The following is a 25,365-nucleotide window of genomic DNA, read 5'->3' on the forward strand; positions in this document are numbered from 1 at the left end:
AAAAATCTGAACCATCCCTTTAACTCAAGATGACTGATTTCACCTTTTCCACCCGTTCTCACCGCATTTTGGTGCTCAAAGTTTGTTACTGTTCACTCGTCCCAAATCATATTAGGGACAAAAAAAAGAAATCAAAGTACTGTGTGTGTTGACTTTAGTGATTTATTGTTGAGTATGTTTTCGTATGAATGGCCCAGGGTCATTGTGCCTTACAATATGTCCATTTTTCAATGCAGTATTTCATGTATTTCAGCAGTGGTGCTGTTCTGTCCTGTTTCACGTCCAGACTCATTTGCTTCCTCATTCACTGCCCCGTGTGATTAATGCACACTTTCCAGCTGTTTATTCTGCATCTGTAGACTGTGAATTGTCACTTCACACGTTTGTATTTTGAAATGTATAAAACCTCATCACCTACCAAACATCCATTTCCTCCGCCTGTTCTAATTATGTGTTTGCGAACTGTTGACGTTAAGGGGGGGGGGGGGTGCAAGGAAACGCTTTGAGAGTTGATTAAAAGTGTTCGCGTTGTTAATCTAACCCCTATTCTTGGGTTGGCAGTCTGCTGGGAGCGAGGGCTAATTAAAGCCTTTTTCTTTCGGAGGCCACAGTCACCACTTGCCTGATCTGTAAAGCCACACTCTGAGGAGCGCCTCTGATGGTTTCTCTCTGTGGATGCGGGGACTTCTTTCTCACGTCCGTCCCCTGCAGAGGCTCTCTGGTATCTCAGGATTTGACTGTGAGAATCTCATGAGCGGTGGAGTGAAGTGGGAGAGCCGCGAGTCGTCGCTCTGTGAAGTTTGTGTAACGGGGCTGCTGCTCAGGCTCAATAAATCTCGCCATGTGTGGTTTTGGCTTCCCTAAAAACACATAACTCCTACAGTGTGTCTATCGTCACCTCTTTGAGTGTGTGCTGTTTGTTTAACAATTAACTAATTACTAGTGTTAGATTACATTGCAGTTGCATTTCTCATTGCAGAGAAATAAAAAACTTAATGATGTCTTTGAGCTCCTCTGTCAGGCTTCCAGAGGAGCGTGGTTAGCAGCGTCTCTCAGATCACATGTGGCGGGGTTAACCTGCTCTCCCTCTTGGTTCACCGCGTGGCCGTGCAGGGCGTGGCTCGAGTTGCCCGGTTTCACTGAGGCCTCCACTGCCCGCTGAGCTTGTGCTGCCCGCTGCCTGCTTGTTAGTGGTGAGCCCTCCAGGCCATACTGACGCACTCTCAGATACAGTAGCATTTATACTGCATCCTGTAAACCAGTGATACTCAACCGACAGGCCATAGGCCAAATATGCCCCCCCCCCCAGACAATATCTCATTCACAATAAAAAAGAGTAATTCATACATGGAACAGTTTTTGTACTTTTAGTATAGTATACATAGTATAGTATTGGTATACATAAGGTGCCAGAATGCATTAAAAAAACATCAAAATAGAGCTTGTTTATCAAAAAAAGTGTCAGTGGAGGATCCCCACACCCCTGACAGAGGTAGCTAGCTAAGCTCCTAATGTCCTAAAACTTCTAAATGTCCTAAAATCTTCTAAATGTCCTAAAATCCTTGAAACATCCCAAAATCTTAGAACTGTCCTAAAACCCTTGAAATGTCCAAAAACCCTTGAAATGTCCAAAAACCCTTGAAATGTCCCAAAATCTGAGAAATGTTCTAAAATCCTTGCAATGTCCTAAAATCCTACAATTGTCCTAACATTCTAGAAATGTCTAAAAATCTTAGAAACGTCTTAAAATCCATGAAATGCACTAAAGTCCTAGAAATGTACGGAAACCCTTGAAACATCCTAAAATCCAAGAAATGTCCTGAAATCCTAGATATGTCCCCATATCCTGGAACTGTCCTAAAATCCTAAATCTATCCTAAAAGCCTAGAAACATCCTAAAATCCAAGGAAATAAATCCTTGTAACGTCCTAAAGTCTTAGCAGTGAGGCCCCCAAAGCAAAGCAAGTTAAATATCCCTGCTGTAAACTGTATTCGTAGTAGGAATTTGCAGTATTGGAATATTGTCCACTGCATGTCTTGTCGGTTCTGGACGGACTGACAGGTCAGACTGGGTGTTGAGATATCTCTGCTTTTGATTATCGCTCTGCTCTCTGTGACGATGTGTCCTGCCTGTCACCGTCCATGTCTCTGTTGTTTTATTTTTGTCTCACAACCTTTGATTTTCTCATGGGACTTTCCCAGTGACCCAGTGATCTTGTCCTCCACTTCAGTCTTTTTTTTTCTTCCCCCTCGGCGTGCATCCCTGCATGCATGTGTCTCTCCCTTCCTGCTGGGTGTATCATGCCAGAGCTCCCAGTCAATGTGTTTCTAATTACATGTTTTTACTGGAAGCCCCAGTTTCCTGTGTTGCCTCCCCGTTTGTGAGTGTGGCCAGACTGGGCCCCGACCAGCGTCCACAGAGCCGAACGCCAGCCCCGCCCCACTGCGCAGGAGTATCATTACCACGCCGGGCCCCGGTTTATGGCAAACCGCTGTCACGTTAGGAATGACACGGACACGCTTGTCTGACCTCTGTGTTTGGCCGGTGTTGCCGTAGCAACAGGTAGCTTTTCCCCCTCACTGGAGTAATGTGGAATGTGTGTGCCCGGCGAAGAGTGCCATGCCGAAGAATTTTAATACGAGTGGGCAGGGTGTGTTTGGGTATTCTGGGTCACCCTTTTCAGCAGTGATGGATGTTCCTTTAAAGCCACATTTCCATGGAAACAGACTGTGGCACTTGGGTACCTAAAAAGCCTTGACACTGAAAACCAGCAAAAGGTCAAATGCTTGACACGAGGCCATAGGGCTCGAGCCGAGAGACTTGCCGTCAAAAAAAATGCACACACACACACACACATGCTATTCTCATGATATCTCTGTCCCGCTTGCTGATTTACAAGATGGTTCTAATTTAATCTGCAGACTGCACTCCAGGCGATATCAGGTCAGGTAGACAGGGATTATTTCATTAGGAGGAAATTGGGAGAGGACCCATCATTAAACTACACAGCTACTCCCCACCCCCAACCTGCACACAGCCCAAAACTTCAGCTACACACAATCATTTAAGACAGATAACAGAAAATGCAAGCACTGAGTAAGCAGTTTTCAGCATAAAAGCTTCAAAAACACACCGTACATTCTCGCCAAGCAGATACACACAGTAAGTGATTAACTGTTGAATGATTAAAACTGACAAAAAAATGTACACCTGGTTGGGTTTTCTGCCAATTTAAGTAAAAAATATTGGAGACGCCATATGGTATTGAAAACAATTTAAAAATATATAATTGGGATAATACTAAATATACACTTAATGTTTCCCTAGCTCTTTAAAAATTTACTTTCTAAATCTTCTGATTTCTTGCAATTTGCTGGACGTTTGCAGAAAATGACTTATTCATTGCCTTTTAAAATGTTTTTTAAAGAAATCAAACCAATTAGCTAAGCGTTTGGAGGTTTAAATACTCGTGAAAGGCGTGTGAAAATGATGTCGATCCAGGTTTCAAAGGGTTAATATGTCAATATAGTGTTATTTCAACTGAAGTGGCTAAAAGTTCAGTTAATGCTGGTTTGAATAACTCAAACTAAACACATTTTCACCTCTTGTAAAAAGAAAATGGAACAAGACTTGTCATTTTACATCAAATTTTTGTCTGCCCTCTGAAAAGACCCCGAAAAATCAAAATAGACGTCCATTGATGGGGAAACGGCGTGCCCTGATTGTTTATGTTTAAAGTGCCTGCAGGAAATAGAACCACATTTGAAGAGCTGGAGCACAATGGTGCCTTGGACGCAGGCTCGTGAGAAAGACGAGAACTTGACAATATACAGAGGCTAAAGAGTCGGCCAGGAAACGCTCCAGGAGAATGATGGAGAATTGTCTCCTTTTTTTCCCAGTTTTGTCCTCTTTGGGAGGTTAAATCCTGTGAGAATGGCTCCGCACATGCCAGGTGGAGCTGCTAATTCCAATAAACAACAATGTTGACTTTGTCTAACAGTGAAGACATACGACAGATGAAAGGCGGTGCAGTGAGTTACAGGACAGAGACGCTCATTCTTAGAGACATCAGTCAGTGTGTCGGTCCACCTCTGGAGCTGTGGTGTTGGTCGGTCCTGTCAGCACGTTGTTGCTGGGTGCCATCACTCCTCAGACTCATTAGGAGTTACGGTGCTGTCCGCACTTCCTGCGCGCTGGGCCGATGTTTCGTGCCTCTTTCGTGGTCATGCATTGTAGCAACAGAACAGATTCAAAAGTCAGACAAGTTTACAATGTGTGATCTTACAAAATGCACCCCAGGCGCCACTGTCTCTGTCTCTCTGCGTAACATTTACGCACATCTTGGACTGTTATCCCTGCACATATTCTCTGTGCCGTGAACTTTTGCACGTCCCCTGATCCGTATTTATGCACACCCTGCACAAAACCTTTCCACTCTCCCATACAAAAGCACTTATATTGTACATATTTATTATAGTCAGTGCATAATGATGGGCCCCTGGGCCCACCTCGTTGCAGTTTTGTGTCTCTTCATGGTCATTTTGTGTCTTCTTTTGGTTGTTTTGTGTCATTTTGTAGTCATTTGTGTCTCTCTGAGTTAGTTTTGTGTCTTAGAAAGGTAATTTTGTGTCTATTTGAATTAATTTTTGTCTCTTTTTTTGTTCTCTTTAGTTGTTTTTACTTTGTAGCTTTGTGGTTATTTTGTATCTCTTTGGCTGTTTTGTGTCTCCTTGTAATTGTTTTGTGTCATTTTGTGGTCATTAGTGTTTCTTTGAGGTCATTTTATTTCATAGAAGTAATTTTGTGTCTTTTTTGGTTGTTTTTTTCTTTGCAGCTTTGTGGTCATTTTGTATCTCATGGTTATTCTGTATCTCCTTGCAGTCATTTTTGTGTCTCTTTGTGGTCATTTTGTGTCTCCTTGTAGTTGTTTTTTTGTTTTATGTCTTTTTTGGTTGTTTTGTGTTGCTTTGTGGTCTTTTTTTTAAAATCTCTTTATGGTCATTTCGTAGTTGTTTGTATCTTCCTGTGTTTATTTTGTTTCTCTGTAGTTTTTTGTGTCATTTTGTTCTCATTTGGATCTCTCAGATAATTTCGTGCCTTAGTGGGGTGATTTTATGTCTTTTTTGGTGTTTTTTGTCGCCTTGTAGTCATTTTGTATATTCTTGTGGTTATTTTCTGTCTCTTTGTAATCATTTTGTGTCTCTTAGGGGTTTTGTGTTTCTTCAATGTAATCTTTTTCTTTTGTGAAACTTTAAGTCTCTTGCAGGCTGGCACTTGTTAATTTGAGTTACACTTAGCAAGTTAAGGCCACGGGGCCCCTGACAATTTGGGCCCCTGAAGCTGTGCCCAGCCTGTCCAGTAAACCATCCACGGTTTCAGTATCTTTTTCATATTTTATTGTAATTTCTCATCTCTATTTATATTTTTGACTTTTGCAGAACTTTGCCTTTTTATTTTGTCTTAATATGTTTATTGGATGCGCAATATAACAGAGCAACTTCCTGTTTGGCATCAAACTTTATTCAGATTCTGACAACAGCAGCCTGCAGAGACAAAAGAAACAACGCTGATGTTGTGCTCAAGTTCAGCTGTCAAAGCAGAGATTCAACTTGGCAGAAAACATACAACAAAACGGCAAATCCAATAAGATTTCGACCTTTGCCAAGGTTCAGTGTGAGCCACAAAGAGGAAAATGTTTATGATGAGCTGCCAGGAACCAAACTCAACCCATTCTTTTTATTAGTCTGTGAATATTTGAAAACGCTGTGCCTTTCCTGCAACCAGACTTTCTGCTTCTTAACTTCCCAAAGAGTGCTGCTCAGGGATTTATTGTTAGGTGATTAGTGATGACAGAGAAGACTCAACTGGTCTAGCCAAAACATTTGTGCAAATGTGATGATAGACGCGCCATAATTCCCCTCTTTTCTCTTTGGTCACACTGCTGCTCATCCTCCCCCTCCTCCCCACGCTGTTATTGTGTCAGCCCACATAATCTTTTGCGAGACCTGTGTTACTCACACACACACACACACACACACACACACACACACAGAGCGCAACACAAATAACACTAAACTCCTGCTGAGCTGGAGATGTGGGGGTAATGACTGCATGTTGAACACACACAGAGACAACAGTGAGCGGAGGATTCACTATGAAATTAAATGATTAAACTCTGCTTAAAAGCTTTTGAAGTAAATATGAAACATGTGTGCGCTGGGTTGAAAGAAAAAGCGAATTTTAATAGATGCAAAATATCTTTTTTTTTGTCATTCATGCAAAATTGATATATTTGGAACAGCAGTGAGCAATCTGTGGAATTAAATTTAACTAGTGACATAACATTGGCCTCATTGTCCCCACTCATGCCACATTTCTGTTTTGAATTTTGCACCATGTTTGAAATGGAGTCCTGAGTGAGTTTGGAGAAACCAAATACCACGCAGAAGGTCTGTTTCCTGTCAGAGACGCAGGAGAAGCAACACTGAGATGCACACCTTTCATGTGCTGATTTAGGTTTCGGTCCAATGAGCAGATCGAACACACACACACGCGGGGACACACACGTGCACACAGCTGAACATGCATAAGGGCGCTAACTTCATGGAGAAAGGCCTCCAGTGTCTGTGGCCCTCCTGAAAAGTGTGAGGTGGGATGTGTCTGGGCCCTCTGAATTAGCCACGCTGAACCCCTTAACCCAGACCACACACACACACACACACACACACACACACACACACACACACATATGTCCGTGCACTGAATGATAATTCCCCTGCCGTACAGGGACATCATGCGAGGGGAGTGACTGTTGTCAGAGCGAGCAGCTGCTGTGCCAAAACACATCCATCTTCCACAGGAAGTTATTGGTCAAACAAATGTAATGAATCTGTTGTTCTTGTCTTGTTGACCGTGACCATATCTGTCTCCCCCTCACACACACACACACACGCACAAAAACCACACACACACACACACACACACACACACACACACACACGATATGCATATATTGAAAAACAAGCGAATGTGTTTGTGTGTTCACTTTCTCTTCCTCACTGCTGCTCACAGAAACAGGAGAGTGGAAACAGAATCAAGGTCATGGACCTCTCGCGTAAAAGGAGGCTGGTTCACTCCCACGCCCATCAGGTTTCAGCGGTTAGATGAAATAAAATAACCAAGAAGCCGCAGTAGTACTGGGCAAATATGACTTTTTTAAATGTTTGAAAGTAACAGTAGCATTTTTACATTAACAAGGTGTGAAAAAATAACAAAGGAGATCCAACTTAAAGCAGATGTTTAGCATAAAATCAGCTGATTTGATATTCAGATTAGATTTAATGATGACTTTGTGTTGTTGATGAGTTTCTGTTAATAATTTAAATTTATTTAAAAGATGATTCTATTTTAAAGTTTATGTTTTCAGTTTGATTCCAGAGGAGATGCATAAGAATCTGTTTTACGTGGTTTTATAGAGCTAATAATGAACGCTACCTTAGACAACTGATGCTCAACTTGTGGCCCGTGGACCAAATTTGGCAAGTTAACTTTAAGTGTAATAGCGTCCAGAATCTAGCTCTTATCATACATCAGTGGTGGGGATCCTACCCAGCTAGCAATTTTTGGTTCTAAAAACGTTCTGTGACTGTTACAACCAAAGTTTCCCAGAATGTTCTTCTTAAAGTTAGGGAACATTCTCTATAAACACCATAAATATGTTAAAAATGATGGGGTTTTTTTTGGTGATATATCACATTACAGGAACATTTTATTACAAAAGAAAATCTGTAATCTCAGTCCTCAATAACATGTCGCTTTGAAAATGTTCTTTCTTTGTTCTCATGTAACATTGTGGGAACGTTTTATGAAGGAACATTCGATGATCTGTCACCAAAACATCCTCAGAAAGTTGCAGTTATTACGTTATGTCTTAGTTAGCATTTAACCTGATAGGGACATTATTTGAAATAATGATATCCTCAAAAGGTTCTTTGAACGTTAGTTTAAAATGTTTTCTATTAAACATTATTTTAACTTATAGGTATTGTTAGCCAATGTTGTAGAAACATTCCCTGCTAGCTGAGTATTGTCTTCTCATTGGCTTTAAATCCTCATTTGGACTCTTCTCTTAATGCAATATAAGCTGTTGGCAGATGAATAAGCTAAAACGGCAATTAATTGTATCACAACAAGCATTTGGTCCTCGCACTCTGCAGGTGTACTGCACCCACACAGATGCAGAGGAGAGCTCAGTCTGTCATGCTACATTTCTTCTGAGGAAAAAAAAAAAAGATGGCACACATGTACGACATCAGACGCCGCTCTGCCTTGCTGCCTCTGGGCTGTCATCAGAAGCGAGTGATTTATAGGGGCCCGTGTTCATGTTCACTTGTTGGAGAGCTGATAAAATAAGGAAGTGCAGATACCTGTTCCCTCGAGCTGTGCTCTGTTAGACATCAGCCTTGATCCCATAACTCCAGCAGCCCCAGCGCTGTCACGCTGAAGAATGAGTGAGTCTGACCCGGGTTATGGAATAGTCAGGGCCTTCAGATTCTCATAAATTACACTCTTGTTATAAATAAAATCCTGTCTGCAGAGCGAAACGGGGACAAGTGCTGGAACAGAAAAATAGTGCTTTTGTGTGCAGATACAGAACAGTTGTATTGATTTTTTGAGATGATACCTGCACACAAAAAGCTGCTTTTAAAAAATGAAAATAAGCAGATGCAGAAAGAGCTCATTTACATTCTCAGGTTTCAGCTTGCGTTGGGTCTGAGACAGTTTACCTCCATGTCCTTGAGTGAGTCTTGAATGAGTCTTTGATGCACCAGCCCTCAGCTTTTGTGCCTCAGTAGCAGACAATGATGTTTGTGTTGGACTTTCCGCTTGTTTCTCCCTGCAAATGTGGGCAACCCGTATATTTAACCTCTGCACCAAACCTTTACAGTCGTTGCTCTCACATCTTTTTTTATCCAGCAGTTTAAACCGATAACCATCTCAAGGTTACTGAAGCACACCAGAGCTGGAGAGCGCTCACACTACGGAGCGTGATCTGAGAGCCATTGTGCTGTAAGTCATTTCAGACCCTCTGTTCTTCACGGCAAATGAGCGAGGCCACTCTTAAGCTCCATTAAGCAGAGAGGCTGTTATTTACTGTATTTGTTTTTGTTTCCTCGGCTCAGGACAGCAGACGGCCACAGGTGCAAGCTGAGCTCAGAGACCACCAAACACAGCGGTCTCTGTGGGGGGAGTAATAACCCTCCTCCTGGTCTGACTGGGAGAATGGACCTCACGTCACCTCTGGGACGCTGATACGGACCATTTAAATAGGATTTGTGCTCTGAGTGCAGACGTGTGTGCTGAGCTGAGGTAGAAAGGATGGAGCAATTTTCAAAAATGGTTTTATAGACAGCTGCGTTTGACTGTTGGAAGGAGAATTTTAAGGTTGACTGTAACAGGTTTCACTCTTTCATGATGAGTATTCTGCTCATATATTTGTGATTTTACTGGTTTGTACATGATGACAAAGGTAAAGCCTGCACACTTCATGCCACACAAGTTTATATAAGATGTTTCGATCCTGCTTGGATCTTCCTCAGGTCAAAACTATAACCCTACGTGATGTGTGTAGAACAACCCTCTGTCAGAAGAAAAAAGTTCAACATTTTGGGAAAAATATTGCCTTCTTGCCGAGATTAAGGGCTATATCTTAACAATTACTATGTTGCACATTACGCCGTGATGCCACTTTTGGTCCTGCGATGCTGTCTAAAATCACACACTAAAGTGCCATGATGCCGCCGTTATTTGTTGCTTATTGTCTGCAATAGTCCAAAATCCACTGAAAAAATCCCATAGGCTTTTTAACAGGGGACCAGGACAACACTACTTCCACGCTGTCCAACAGAAATACACTATATGGACAAAAGTATTAGGCCACGTCTATATGACATCTACAGAAGCTTTTCTGACATCCCACTCTAAATCCACAGGCAGTTGGTCCCCATTTGCAGCTATAACAGCTTCCACTCCTCTGTGAAGGCTTTCTACATGATTTTTGGAGTGTGTCTGTGGGAATTTTTGCCCATTTATCCAGATTTTATACACCTGTGGCAATGGCACTAAATGAAAGACCTTAACAAAGTGATTAAGAGGTGTTGCCTAATACTTTTAGTGTACATCAACCCTTCCCTTTAATGTCCCTGTCACATATATACAGACCTGCATTTCTCTCCAGTCACAAAAGGACCCATTGTGACTACTGAAAATGCATTTTTTTTCATAAATATTTGTAAAGTTTCTGTCTTGCTTACAAAAATAAAAAAAAAACTCCAGCACCACCAAGAGGTTCTCTGTGCAGCAAACAGGGACTGTGGCCTGTTCGTATTGTCATTGATTGCAACCCCTTAGCGCCCCCTTAACGGAGCCCCTTCGGTCGGAAGTTTTAAAAACTGGCTATTTGTCTTTGCCTTGCTAATTTTTAGAACAGTAAAAGTGTAAAATAAAAAATACATTAAAAATTTTTTTTTTTAAAAAAAAAGGATGAGATCAGAGTGTTTCTGAAATCGGTTTAAAATTAACAGGAAGTGACGTCATCATTACCGGTGTCTTGTGCGTCACATGACAAAACGTGACCTCTGACCTGGAGATGCGCTTGTTTTGTAGCCTGTTAGCTAGCTGATCCTATTCTGTCTTTTGGCTAAAATGAGTAAAAAGAAGTAAAACTCGCGGTCAGATTTAAGAGTAACAAGAGCCAAGAAGAAGAAGAAGAGGAAGAGGAAGAAGAGGAAGAAGAAGAAGAGGAAGAGGAAGAGGAGGAAGAAGAGGAAGACGGTGCTGTAAGATCAGCTCAGAGCGGAAAACGACGTTTGTCGTGTTCAAACATGTTATGGATATTGGACATTTTGGACATTTTGGACATTTCTCTACGGCTACAATGGACTGAATGTCATTTTTGGACTTGATTCAAACAGACTGTTGCTCGATGAAAACGTCGTTGGTAAGTTGTTGTTTGTTTTCACGCGTTTGTCTGATAGTTTGTTGTCATGTTTGTTGAGTTTGTAGTCAAACTGTTTATTATTTGCCTTCTATCTTTGGGTGCTCTCCCTGCTAGTTACTGTCTATGCTATTTTTTGTCCTTTATTAATGAAATTTGAGCAAATTGTTGGTAAAATCCATGACGCCGATCATGGCTCTGACACAGTTTAGGGACCGTTCGTTATTTATGAGAGGGGAGGGATTGGTGCAGATTGGTTGAGTTGTGTTTTTTGATTTGGCTCAGGGAAAGAGATTTTTATCTTGCAATGTATGATTTTGTATTATACAGAATACCCTCAGAGCCCCAAAAAGTGATTTGTAAAGGCATGCTGAGGGAGGGCCGTGCATTTTTACCCATGTCACTCGGCCCATGGAAGAATATTGATAAATAAAATACAGTCCCTTATTAGCAGTTGTGCTGCTTAAACACCAACAGGGAACTGTGTGGTGCTGAAATCTCACACCATTATTAGAGATGCACAATATTGGATTTTTGCCAATATCCAACACGCCAATAACCAATACCAATATCGATAAACTTTTGTTCTCCACCTAATTTTAGGGCTCATCAAATCTTCTCTGTAGTGGCATTAACATCATAAACATGCAAACTCTTATTTTGATGGCCCACATGCAGTTGGAGGCATAAAATATGATGCTTTTCAGTGTACGTAATATTCATGCATTGTTCAAAAAAAGGAAAATATTTCGATTTACGGTCGATGTTTTTACGTGTTCACTGTCAATTTAAAAAAATCAGTTTGTGGTGCCATTTCCAATATTTCACTTAAAAGCAATAATATTTATTAGGTGTCCTTTGTGTTTCTACAACACCTAATTTTCAACCATTTTCAACCAAAAACCTTTAGAAACTGAAAAGTTGGTTCTCAGTTGGAGCCAAAAAATAACAGGTTTTCTTTTAACCTGTAGTGTGAACTTATAGTCTTGAATGTCTCATCATTAACAGTTGGCCCATGCTTGTTTTTTTTTTTTTTTTTTTTTTGATAAAAACAAATATCTGTAGTAACAGATCAATGCGACACCCTTAGTTGATGATACATCCTTGAGTCCAACATTTCTGATTGAAACTGGTGGAAAAGGGCTGGTTCACTGGATAGCACCACAGTTGCAAGAGTCCTGAATGGACCTGGTTCAAGAACCAGAGCAGATTTGGTGGAAAAAAGGCTTCTGTTCCACCCCTCCGTCTCTAGTTTTCCTCTTGAATCTGCATTGCATCTCCATACTGTCTACAGGCTTTATGAGGGCCCACCACAGGCCCTTGTCCCCTCTTCAATGAGCCATCAGCTCTGTGCCTCCAATCTATCTCCTGCAAGGATGCACAGCTAGCTTTGCCTGGGGCCCACTTTTGCAAAATGATAGGAGGCCAGGGACAAGTTAATAAAAATATATATACACAGTGTTTACCTGATAAAATTAATAAGTGAGGCAAATCCAGTCACAGCATCCCTACACAGGTCCTCCCCTGGCACTTTGTTTTAAGAAATATAAACAAGCTCTTTTTTATGTACTCTGGCACCTTTTATACATTTAAAGTACCATAAAATAATCCCTGGTTGGATAAACGTAATTAATTGTGAATCAGAAAATAGGTGGTGGGAAACCCTGCGACCTATCACGGGCCAGATTCTTCAGTTGAGTCACTGATTTACTGCAACACACACAAACACATGCACACAAACAATTTCTTATCAGAGAAACTGTTTATCTTTTATTCATGATGTGAACTTTTCGTGAGCGTGCTGCGTAAGACGACATATGTTAGAGATTGCCGTTCATTCATCTGATTTTTGAAATGTTTCTGGTCTTCAAAGCTTTCGTTTCAGTAGCCTCAGCTTTTGGCCTTTACTTTTCTGGAAATCATAAGCCACCTAAATTGTAGTTTATCTATCTGTCATATAGTCTTCAAAACAAATTGTAACTCTAGATAGCGGAGGTATAAAGTCTGGCTACGTCTGTCAGGCTGCTTTGTGGTGTTTCGGGGAACAGGATGCTTCGGAGGGGCCTTGTTTGGAGTTGGCCTTTTTGTGAGGAGCTGGTGTTTAGAGCTGTGAGCACGCTTTAGACCAGGTCACCTCTGCAACAGCTTTTGATTCTCCCTCTTTGTTCTCCAATCAGAAACGTGTTTCAGTTTGAGTTTCATTAAAAGCATGTCCTGAAATTGGATCCATCTCTTTGTACAGCCGCCGAACAGCAACAGTGTGCAACCTAACTGGAAGCAGATCATCCTACCCTTCATCAATGGACTGGGCTACACGTGTATGTGTGTGTGCGGATACACACCTATGTTGTTGTGAGCAGTGTACATTACAGTGTATAACATTTCTGGGATTGTGAAACACTATAGCACAAAGTGTCACTCTCTCTGCGAACGTCTCATATGGCCTAACAGCGGTATTTATTTACTGAGCATGACATCATTTACCCTTCAGACGTATTAATGATTATTTCATTCTCTCCTGCTGCCAAAGAAACACCCTCGCCTCTAACAGAGCAGCACACTTAGCATATACTTTCCACAGGAAACAGAGGCTCAAAGTTGTTCTGTTACCTGCAGAGCCAACAACTGTCAAGTGTTCAACAAACATATTTAAAATTGGGAATGCCAGTTTCAGTGAATTTAGCTTTTGGTAGGCCGACACCCATTAACCGGTAACTAACCGGTTCACTTTTAAGGGAAAAAAAATACGTAAAATATAAGAGGTTTCTCCTTTTAGACGAGCACTCTGTTGACTCAGTGATGGATTTCGAAGTGGTGTCCATTTAAAGGTGGTGAAATTTTAATGTTTTGTGATGAAAATGTCTTGATTTTTTTTTTTCTGTTGGCTTTGCGGACAGACAGCCGGCCAGCTGCGTTAACATGTGGAAACCTGCAAGAGTATGATGCAAGAACAGAGACATGTCTCAAGCAAAGTTAATTTTCTCCTGATTTGTTGGGAAAAAAGCCGTTTCAGTGTCAGGATGTTTGAGGCTTGTGATAAATGGGTCCAATATTTGCCTCAGTGACTATGGGCCTCAGGGAACGGTCATAAGCTCTTCTCTTGTTCACTTTTCCTATAGGGATGAATGGACTCAGGGCCTCCGCTAGTCTCCTAAAAGGCAGGGCATTAGCAAAACCCAGGTGACACACATGCAGGAAATGAATCTTAAGTGGGCCGCCTTGGTTTATATACTGTCTTTTGTGCTGCTTACTCACTGGGATGAGATGACCTCATGGTGGGCACTATTCTACGGAAACGCTGGACTGGGACGCCATTACTAGTGGTAATTGCCAAAAAAGCATTGCAGCTATCTGTCTAGCTTGTACTAGACCCAGATAGTGTGCTGTGTGGACTCAGGTCCGGATCCGGACCGGACGGCAAGTCAGTTTCATATTTATCAATGAATTAATAGTTTTGTAGAATAAAGTCTATTAGGAGATCGTTTCAGTGATCCTGGCCTGAGATTAAGCCTTAAACCAAACCATTTCCATGTCTGACATTGTCTCTAAATTCTGATGTTGTTGCGGTTCCTTGAAAGCAGCGCAGGCTGAACTCTTTTTCAGCAACAATTTGTGAAGTTTGAATCACGGGTGGATCGATGGGTGAGATAAAGACCTGCTGCAGAGGCAGTGAAAGCTAACTTTTAAACCCAGCGCAAATAACAATGAAGTTTCACTTTCACTTTGTTTCACCTTCTTCTGTTCCGTCTGTGCCCAGAGTACAGTCTGTGCTCTGAGAGTGTGGTGCAATGAATAACTGAACAGTATCTATATTCCAAAAGAGCTCCTAATGAACGGTTCAGCTCCAAAAATATAAAATCAGTACATGGCAGCAGATGTTTTGATCATAGTCAGCTGCCACAAATAAATTAATTTGTGGGAAACCCTGTGGCATGTTATCACACATGCCACAAAGCGTCTCATCCTTGTCAACTTTAAATAGGTTTCACTTTTCTGACCTTACACAAAGAGCCCCTCAGAACAAACGAGGTGTTAAAGACGCTGGGACTCGCAGCAAATTGCTACCATTTTGATCTCCCTTTATTCTTCCACCTATTGAGGAAACTGATCCCGTAACATCAGGGGGGAGGAATGTGTCCAGAATGCATTCATTAGCCCAGAGCTGTTGTGTGGAGATCTCAGTCTCCTTTTTCACATCATTACAGGAGCTTCACAGTCAGGCCTCCTGGGAAAAGAGAAAGTGAGCAGAGAAATGTCTATGCAGCACATGTAGAGGAAGAGCTTCCAGATGTGACATGTCAGCATCAACGACACTCAGTGACGAGGTGGGGATGTGTTGCAGGGGGGTTTGACTGACTGACAGGCTCTCAGTGTGAATATGAATATCACGAAAGCCGGGAAAGAGAAAAATAATCATCTCTTCAAGGCAACCTGTATTTGTATCTGTGGATACCTTTGGGGAAGGTTGTGTTTACATGGGAATGACTGCACTATGGTTTGTGTGCCTGTCTTTGTGTGAGAAGGAGAGACACACACACACGCACGCACACACACACGCACATATATGCATCCTTTATTGACAGAAGTGCTGTGCATTAATGAACTTGCCTGTGCATGTTGAGAGCCAACACAAACGCCAGAAAAGAACGCCAAGATTGTTTCTGCAAAACCTCGGATTGTATTCATTGCCAACATTTTTTATGTCCAGTGTGCATGTGAATGGTTTAGGTTAGTGACAGCATGGTGATGGCAAATAAAATATGGTCACGGTTTTAGGGTTAGCCAACAAAAACACTTTAAGGTTAGGGGAAAATCATGGTTACGGTTATAAAATGAGAACGTTAAAGTTAGAACCCATAAGATTTCCATGAAATCAAATCCCATTTCTGATACTATTTGTGGTCAACATTTTTTCTGCAGCCATTCAATGTGTAAACATTCAGTTATTTCGTTTATGCATAGTAGTTTTCATTGTTAGTGGCGGAGTCCGCCATTCAGGCTTTCAATTTAAATTGCCTTCACATGCTCGAGGAGTTTTGTGATAACAGCCGCACTTTATTCTCTCCAACAATATCAGAGCTGTATTAAGTTACTGGTAATGCTCACCAAACATTTCCTGCAGACACTGCTTCAAATTGAAAGCATTAAACTGATGAAACACAGGTTGGCTTTTATTGTGAGGTATTCATACAAAATGCTTCAACACAAGACATTTTTGGCATTTTTTGCCACTGGATCGTTTTCGATATTTAAAAGGTAGTAATGGAATTAGAAGAAGCAACTACAGTGAGCTGTTAACACACAAACTTTACTGATTCATGTGTGGAAAAATATGTAGCATGAAATCAATTGGTGTTGCAGTTATCACAAAAAAACTTAGTTTGTTTGGCTGCACTGTAACACCAATCTGGTTGTTATAATGCACCGCATTTTCCCATTAAAAATAATGTATCAGAACTTGTGCATATCCCACGTATTTATCAGCCAGTAATTTGTGTGAAACCCACGTATTTGGGAAGGCTGCGATCACGTGACCAACACACCGATAGGAGTAGAGAAGGAAGTTGTCCTGTAAGGAGGCAGGTCGTGTTGGTTGATGCTTCCAGTGTTTCCTCTAGAATTAGAGTGGTGTTGTGCGGTTGTAGCTGACTATGGGGGTGGGGTGTGTGCGTGTTTATTTTGTTAAAAAAAAATTTGTGTTCTATCCCTAAATTTTGGTGTTTTGGGTCTGTTATTATTATTTTTTTTTTTTTTACCTGAGCAGAAATTTGAGTCGCAGGGTGGATCATTGAACTGTTGATCCAGTCAGAGTTGATCAGATCAATGAGTGAGAGAAGTTGCTGCTGGACAGGGAGTGAAAGCAAACTTTGGGACCCATCACAATGAACGGTTAAGTTTTACTTTCGTCTGACGTTCTGCTGCTCTGTCTGTGCCCAGAGTACGCTCTGTGCTCTGAGAGTGTGGTGTAACAAATAACCAAGTGGAACAGCCTTTGTATTCCAGTAGCTCTGCTAAGAAACAGTCCAGCTCAAAAATAAAAATAAAAATATCAGTACATGTTATCAGTACAAGATGTTTTAATTGTGGCACCTGCCATAAATAAAGTAATATGTGGGAAACACTGAAGTCACAAAACACAGGATTTTCCTCAGGAAACCGGTTTTCTGAACCATGTGAATTTTGAGTGAACTTTGAGTCATTTTATGGGACATGGTCACCTTTTTTCTTTTCCTAAACCTAACCTATGTAACTTTACGTTAAATTAGTAACGTCATTCATGGGGCATTATTTGTAGGATATCATACGACTCGTATGATGATACTTTTCACCAGTAGCTCTTCTGTTGTATTTCTTATAAACAGGACTGAAGTCATAAGGCTTACAACATTACTTGCTGGCCTATGACGAGAGGAAAACTACAGTCTCCTGCAAAAAAGCTACATGTGCTACTGACTTATCTAACTCTTTTATCTCCACACCTTTAGCTTCCACCTTTCTACATAAAGGGATCCACTTCTTGGATTGGCACTTAATGCTGGCAATAGATGCAAATCGTGCGGTGCAGAATCATCCATAATGAAGGTAATTCCTAGGATTCTGGCCTGTGATAGTGTGTGTCTGGTAAACGCATGCATCTCTGTGTGTTCATTACTGTGCAGATACACCGAAGAGCAGTATGTGTGTTTGTGCATACCAGCCCTCGGTCTGCGGGCCATATGGAACGTACAGTACAACCAGAAATGGGAAGCCCAGCTGGAGAAGTCGAGGCTGCTGAATTCCTAAAGAGAAGAACATTTTCCAGCCAATTCTGGTGATGACACACCTTCAGCGGGGTTCAAACACATGTGGAGGAAAGGCTGAGTGCCTAGGTGCCTCGTCCAACTCAGTCACCAGGTCGGCTTCATTAGCTCAGAAGCGCGGTTTGGATTCAGGCTCATTCGGGCTAAATGGACGATAGAGAGTCGATCAGGCCCACGGGTTTCCTGCTGGGCACAAAGTCACTCTCTCAAGCGCCGAGCCATATGTCAGCCAGATGCTGCCGGCCTCGGTCCCCTTCAAAGAAACAATTAGGCACAATTATCGCAACATATAAATGAATTTCATCCATGATTAAAATGTTTGGGGTAGGGGGCGAGCAGGACGCACAGCCAGGTGGTTGTAATCTCGATGGCGGTCGCAGTGGGGCTTCCCTCAAAGAGGGCAAAAGAAAGAAAAACCTGCCGAGCTGTTTATTCAGGCACTTGTACGTCTGGTCAAGTGCTCCCACCCCTCACCCCCACCCCTCTCGCTGCACGTTCACCCCACCAGCGAAGGCATCTGTCCCTTAATACCACTTTAATGAAGGTCATTCATTTTAATGGTGCCTCATTTCAAACTCTAGTAATTAAAGCTTGCGGTGCACTTGACTGAGAGGTTGTTGAGACAGTGTGAGTGCCAGTTCTCCAAATAAACAGTCCCCCCCTGCAAGCCAACAGGCATCTGAACGCCATAATGCAGTCCACAGCGGGCCAGCTCACAGTCATGGAAAGCAGAGAATGAGTTTCAGCTCAGAGGAGAAATACAAACCATGTTAGAGAGATGAAAACCACATTTAGTTAAGTTGCAAAGAAGGATGACAGGTGGCTCGAGCATGTTCAGAGGATAACAGAACAATCACGCATAATCGGGTTTGAAAGGTTGAGAACACGAGGAGGAACCGAGGAGTGATGCAGCGAGATTCTGATGTCAAGTGTTTGTCAGACTGCAACAGAAAGCTGCTCTGCTCGGTGAAGGATCAAACTGCATCACACTCAGCGCAGCTGTCTGTGTGTGTGAGCTATCGTGTGTGTGTTTATGGCATTCGGGAGAGAGAGACATGAAAGTGCATAGAGAGATGCAGGATCTATTGAGCAAAAGAAAAATGGCGTGCCAAGCTGAGGTGAAAGATGAAGACCTTTACAGTAATTCTTCTGTGTCTCCTGTGCGCAGTTCGTCAAGGTCTCTTGAAAAATCACCATACAATCTGTCTTAAAGTGATGTGCCGATGGATGGATCATTTAATGGACCGCCCGGGCACAGGCCCAGAGGCCTAAAGTGTCAAAGGCCCCTCTGGCCTTTACTGTCAAAATATCATTCAAATTAACATGTTCTGACCAGGAAGAGCGTCAAAATGACCACAAAGAGATGCAAAGGAACTGCAAAGAGACACAAAATCAACTTAAAGAGGCACAAAATGGCACACACACACCGTTAAATCTAAAGAGACATAAAATGACCACATTTCTCACAAAATGATCTCAGACAGACAAAAATAACCCCAGAGAGACACAAAATTAGAGATAAAAGACCAACTATCATAAAAATACCCCCAATTACATTTAAAGAAACAAAGAATGACCAACATGGACACAAAATTACGCCTCAGATACCTCAAAGAAACCTAAAACAACCCAAGAGCGGGACAAAATCACATCAAAGAGACACAACTAGCATAGTTGTGTCTAGTTAAGTAACTAGTTAAGTAACTAGTAACTAGTTAAGTCACAAAATTAGTTAAGTCACAAAATTACCTCCAAAGAGACACAAAGTGACCTCAATGAAACACAATATGACCAAAAAAGACACAAAATTACTATAAACAGACTCAAGAGACACAAAGATCCTCAAAGAGGCACAAAATTACCCCAGTGTCACAAAACAACCAGTAATAGAAACAAAATTACCTTAAAGAAACATGAAATGACCAAAAAAGATCTAAAATTATTGTAAAAGACACAAAACATCCCAAGAGAAACACTGAATTATCTTAAAGACACACAAAACAACCAAAAGTGACACAAATAACTCCTAGAGAGAGACATAAAATTATCTGAAAAAGATACAGAATTACAAAAAAAAGACAAAATTACTTCACTGAGACGCAAAATTACATCAAAGAGACACAAAACGACCAAAAATCTGACCAAAATGACCACAAAGAGATGCAAACAATAACAAAACCTCCACAAAGTCTGTGTATTGCTGCTGTGTAGAAGTTTCTGGGGCCTCTTATGTATCTGTGCCCAGGTGCTTAATCTCTTCTAATCCGCCCGTGGATGTGTCCCTGCTGCAGCATGCAGCACTCAGGACAGACATGAGGACGACGTGTTTTGATTCCCAGATGCAGAGTGAGACATGGTGAGCTGCTATAGATGGTGCTTGTCATGCTCTGCGGTCCCAGCAGGATAGTGACATGTCACTGTCACATGTGCACACACTATCACGAATTCCTCCAAGGTGAAAAGACTCTCTGACACGTGTTGTTTTAAATTTTTCATCTGCATACAGTTGTCCCACTAAATAAAATCCAAATAAATATGTAAACAGGATAAATATCTCTGAGACGCGTCTCTGCTAAATTGAAACCAACTTCCCACGCACATGCTTAAATATATCCCTGGATAATTTATCTGTTTACTGCTCACATTAGAGAGATCCATCTTTCTAGGTGTGTCATCTACCCAGCATGCTTTGCTGCTTCCTGGCGTCGAATGGTATAATGTTGATGTATGATCTGTGAAGAGCAGCCTTGTTTTATCTCCTGCGTGGTGACATGGGACGGTTGTTTTATCTCCCGCGCGGAGGCACGGGATGCTCGTCCCTCTCCCTCGGCCTATCTGCCTGCCTGCTGAGGGCCTGATGAAAGCGCAGGGCCACCTTGTCCAGATGGCTAACATCCATCAGAGGAGCAACATGTCAAACGGCGAGGGCAGAGGAGAGTCATCCGCGGGGCGAAGGAAGGGTATCGGCTCGGTCAAACAGGGTTTAAGTCTGACAAACACCCCAGCAGAGGTTCTGGTGGTAGAGATGTTTGGATTGATTTTTACAAATCGGCAGGCGGATGCATAAGGCTGCAAATACGACACTGGCTATAGTTACACATATTTTCCCCTTTTATTCCGAATTTTACAATATTAAAAATTTGATTTGAGAAGTTGTAAATAGCATATTCTGTTTAAATATGCTGAATCAGGCATTTTTACGATTTTGGCATTTTCCGATTAAGACACGTTGGATATGCTGGTATTATTCAGGTTATTATTTCGGCATTATTTTGGCATGTATACAGTCAATTCAGAATATTTATCTCAACTGGGGTTTTCACCACAGATTACAACACATGGCCTCTTGCCTCTTTACAGTTAGTTATGTGCGTTGTCATGGATACACAAACCAACCGGCCAACAGTTTGCAAAGCTGAGGGGTTGAGATGCATGCAAAAGAAAATCCATTTCTGGTCGGTAGGAGAAACATACCTGCTTTTAAACTTTATGAAAGACTTGGATAATCAACAGGTTTTTGGATATGTGCAAATATCGCATTTCTCACAAAGGTGAAGGAAGGAAAGAGAGAGTCCAACAAGTCGAAACTGGGAAAAATATTTTGATGCGGAGAAGCAAAATGACAAGCGCCTCCAGCTGTTCTCCATTTTGACGTGATTAACAACATGTTGGGCACATTAAATCAGAGTATACACGGCTGCATGTAAACACGAGTGTAGGAATATTCATTTTCATTAGACATGTAAACAGCTTAGTAGGAATATTGACTTTTTCAGGATAAGGGCAACAACTGGATTATTTTATGCAGATAAACATACTCAGTGATTTAGGGTGTGAGCCAGAGCGTTCTGTTACGCCAGCTTTAAAGCTTTTAAACATAAAAATTCCCATTACTACAACCTTGCCGCACTGCCTTACTCACCGTTAAATCAAAGGCAGGATCAATGCTGTTATCAGGCTGCTCATTTTATGATTTTCTAAGCCGTATTACTTTAGAGTAATTAATACTGAATCCTTTTTTAAGTAGTCATTTTATTGCAGTGTCACTGGATGCTTGTTTTGCTTTATGGTGTTTATTAAGTTATTTTTATCTTTCCAGCAAAAAAAACAACTGTAATGCTGCACTTGACCCCCAAAAAGGAAACATCATATTAGGATTGCCACCTTCAGTGTGAAAAAATAATGGACACCTTGCCAGTGGCCCCACACCCAGGGGACACAAATCAAGCGGGGGCGTCATTCACCCCCGGCCCGACATATAAGTAGTGTCAGCACTGTATGTGTGCATCATGAAAGACTGAGCAGGAAACTGAGAGGAGCAGAAGTAAAGATACTTCTGCTCGTATTTGTAAGATAGTATTTTACTGTTTAGGTCAGTATTGTGTTTTTGGCAAATTTGCACCTTCCAGAATAATCCGTCACTGCCTTTACTAATGTTACTTTTGCTGCATCATCACTTGGAAGTGATGTTAGATTTGTGAATGAGTCATACTATTTGAACGACTCATAAGAAGGTATAAAAAAAGGAAATCCAAAATCCTGCTTCTGTATGATGCATGAGCAGTTGTGCACAAGAGCATATTTAACTTTTGACTCAGAGAGTCTCTCAAAGCAGCTGACTGTGTAGCACGAAGCCCAGACTCACAGCAGTGGGCAGTTTCTCTGACTGATAAAGGGTCCTGTATGCAGGAAACTACTGTTCCTCACAACGGTAAGGCATACGCCAACCCAAGGACGTCCCAAAGACCGAGTTCTTTTATAGTGTTGACTGGTTTGCAGTCAGTTGCCAGCCATTCAGCCGCGCTGTAGTTAAAGTCTTCGATTTTATGTTATCCACAGGTCTGTGGCGATTCACACTCTAGAATAGTGCTTTGTCTGCTTTGGCGATGCGGCTGCACTCTGACATCAGTTTGATTAGCTGCACCTGTACGCTTTGCTCGTAGGTGGTTGCTCATACACGAAGTACTTTGGTGATATTTTAATTCCATTTGACTCAAGGCGAATAATATTTTTGACTTGTCAACTGGGAGACTGACAACTGGGAGGGTTCAGAGTTTTTTTTCAAATTAAATGAGCCATCGAAAGGCGTTCGGGTGTAGTTATATTTCTATCACTGCGGCAGCAGGAAGCCTTGACTGGCACAAAATAGCAGAACACAATTAATGCGTTTTTTTCTTTTAAAAAGCCAGTTTTGTTTAGACTCTAATCACATAGGGTTAATGCTGACAGCCATAGTTTATATGATTGTGGCATTTTTTTGTTTATTCCTGTGTTTGTTACACTTAAATGATGATAATGTGCTTTATTGTCCCCTTTAATTCTGTTGTTATTTATATTTAACACAAACACACAAATGCATCAAGTGTGGAGAGATGCCAGAATGATGGGGTTGGCACGGCACAGTTTGGGGTTCCTGCCTTGCTCAAGGATCACCTCGGCAGTGAGCTGACACCTCTCCAGCTGCCAGTCCACACCGTGTTCTTGGTCTGTGCAGGGACCTGAACCGGCACATGAGAGTTTGGCTCCTCTATAGTTTAAATCTCTGACAGACCCTCTCTTTCTGTCTCCTGATTCTCCCCACAGCTAAAGACACACGACAGAACAATAACAACACGACTGCAAGAACAACAACAGTTTTCAAATGTATTATGCGTACAGCGTGGCCGGGTAATTCCAGACACATGTTAGTGAGATGAAACTTATAGGCCTGATAAACGAAAACAAACAGACACAAAGACATGAAAACCATCAGAGCTTTTTTCTCTCAGCGACTGACACACCAGCGCTCTTTGAAGTGGCTTTTTGAGGGCTAATGATCGGCATGTTACCCGGTTCCAAACCAAATGTGTCTATTTTTGCAAAGTGACCTCCTCTTTAGCAAATAAAAACAAAATGCGACAACCATTTGGAGGCAATTGCCCAAGCAGTCCGATCAGTACATGTTTCAATAGAGCCTTTATGCAGTTTATCCTCCAGGCTTAGTGACATTTGAATCTGTGAACATAATTTCTCTCTCTCTGTGTTTCCTGATTGCTTCCACACACTCGAAGCAAGTCCAGCTGGAGACTGTAAAAATAAACTTCATGTTTAAAAATGGGTAGATTAGCCCTTTTAAATTGGTTTCTTTTCATGTTTTTGCGTCCCTGTGTGTCCAACCTGGCAGGAGCCGGCAGGTTGAGAACAGAGACTGAGAGAGAGTGTGTGTGTGTGTGTGTGTGTGTGTGTGTGTGTGTGTGTGTGTGTGTGTGTGCGTGCATGGGAACATAGACGAGTGCAGAGGAACTCTAATTGGCAAGAAAGTGGAGAATAAGACCTGTCGCCTGCCAGATGTTTCTGTAAAAGCCGTTAGCGCGGTGCTGGTCCACAGCGAGGTGTCGGAGGCCTACAAATGCATCAGAGGGAGCCGGCGGGATCCTGGACCGCTCTCCTGCTGGACACCTGGCATCCTGCCTCCCGCACAGCTGTGCACCTCCACATGCCACATCATGTTCAGGCTGTTTGCTCTCCGTGTTGCATGTTGTCAGATTTTGTTTAGTGTTAACCCTTAGAAACCTGAACAAATTGGGTTGATTTTCTTAAAAAACACTGGGAGACGGCAATGATTAACGAAAGAAGAAATGACTTGAAAATTTGCAAAAAATTAAGAAAAAAAAAAAAGAAAAGAAAGGAAAAGAAACAAAAAAGTTTCAAAAAATGTCATGGAAAAAGTGCTTTAAAAATTATAATAGTTTAGTAAGTATGTAATTTTGATAATTAGAAATATAATTTTCCCCAGCCTTTTTCTTTTTTTTTCCCTAGACATTTTTCCCTAAAAAGTACAGGAAAACAACTTGAAAATTGTATTTAAAAAAAAAAAAAAGAAAAACAAGCAAACAAAAATGAAAATACAACAGAAAACAAATAAGTAAATTACACTGAAAAAGCTTTAAAAATATATTAATTCTCAGAACTTTAAATATGTAATTATGACAATTAGAAATTGTAATTTCTCCCTAGCTTTTTTTTACCCTAGACATTTTTCCCTAGCTTTTAAAAAATAATTTTCTAAATCTCCTAATATAATGCAATTTGTGAAACATTTATTACAGAGTTGCTCATTGCCTTTTTTGCATTAAATTCAAAAGTTTAAATACTTATAAAAGGCATCTGAAAGCAGCACAAGGAAAGTGATGTCGCTACAGGTTTTAAAGGGTTAAGCAAGCTTGCCTATTTTGTGGCTGAGGCGAACAAAAGACAGTAATAACTCAGAATGAAACGTTTATCTCATTCCCAGTTTTATTGCATAATGACTTTGCAGATTCTGTTTCATGAATAAAGAGATAAACACACTGAAGGACGGTATTTCCATCTTCAGCCACAGTGTTTTAGGTTTCCCTTTCCAGTCTTTACTGTGCAGACAGTGCTGTGATTATACTGTGTAACTTGGAGCTGGACTTTCATGTGCAGCACGTCTTGCATACACACTGCAGGGGAAAGCTCACGCCACTGATTTCTGACGCTAACTAAGGACTAAACAAGAAATTTGGTTTAAATATTTTGAGCACACACACTCATATTTCTGTCATTTT

This window comes from Plectropomus leopardus, chromosome 3 (assembly GCF_008729295.1).
Source record: "Plectropomus leopardus isolate mb chromosome 3, YSFRI_Pleo_2.0, whole genome shotgun sequence".
NCBI lineage: Eukaryota > Metazoa > Chordata > Actinopteri > Perciformes > Serranidae > Plectropomus > Plectropomus leopardus.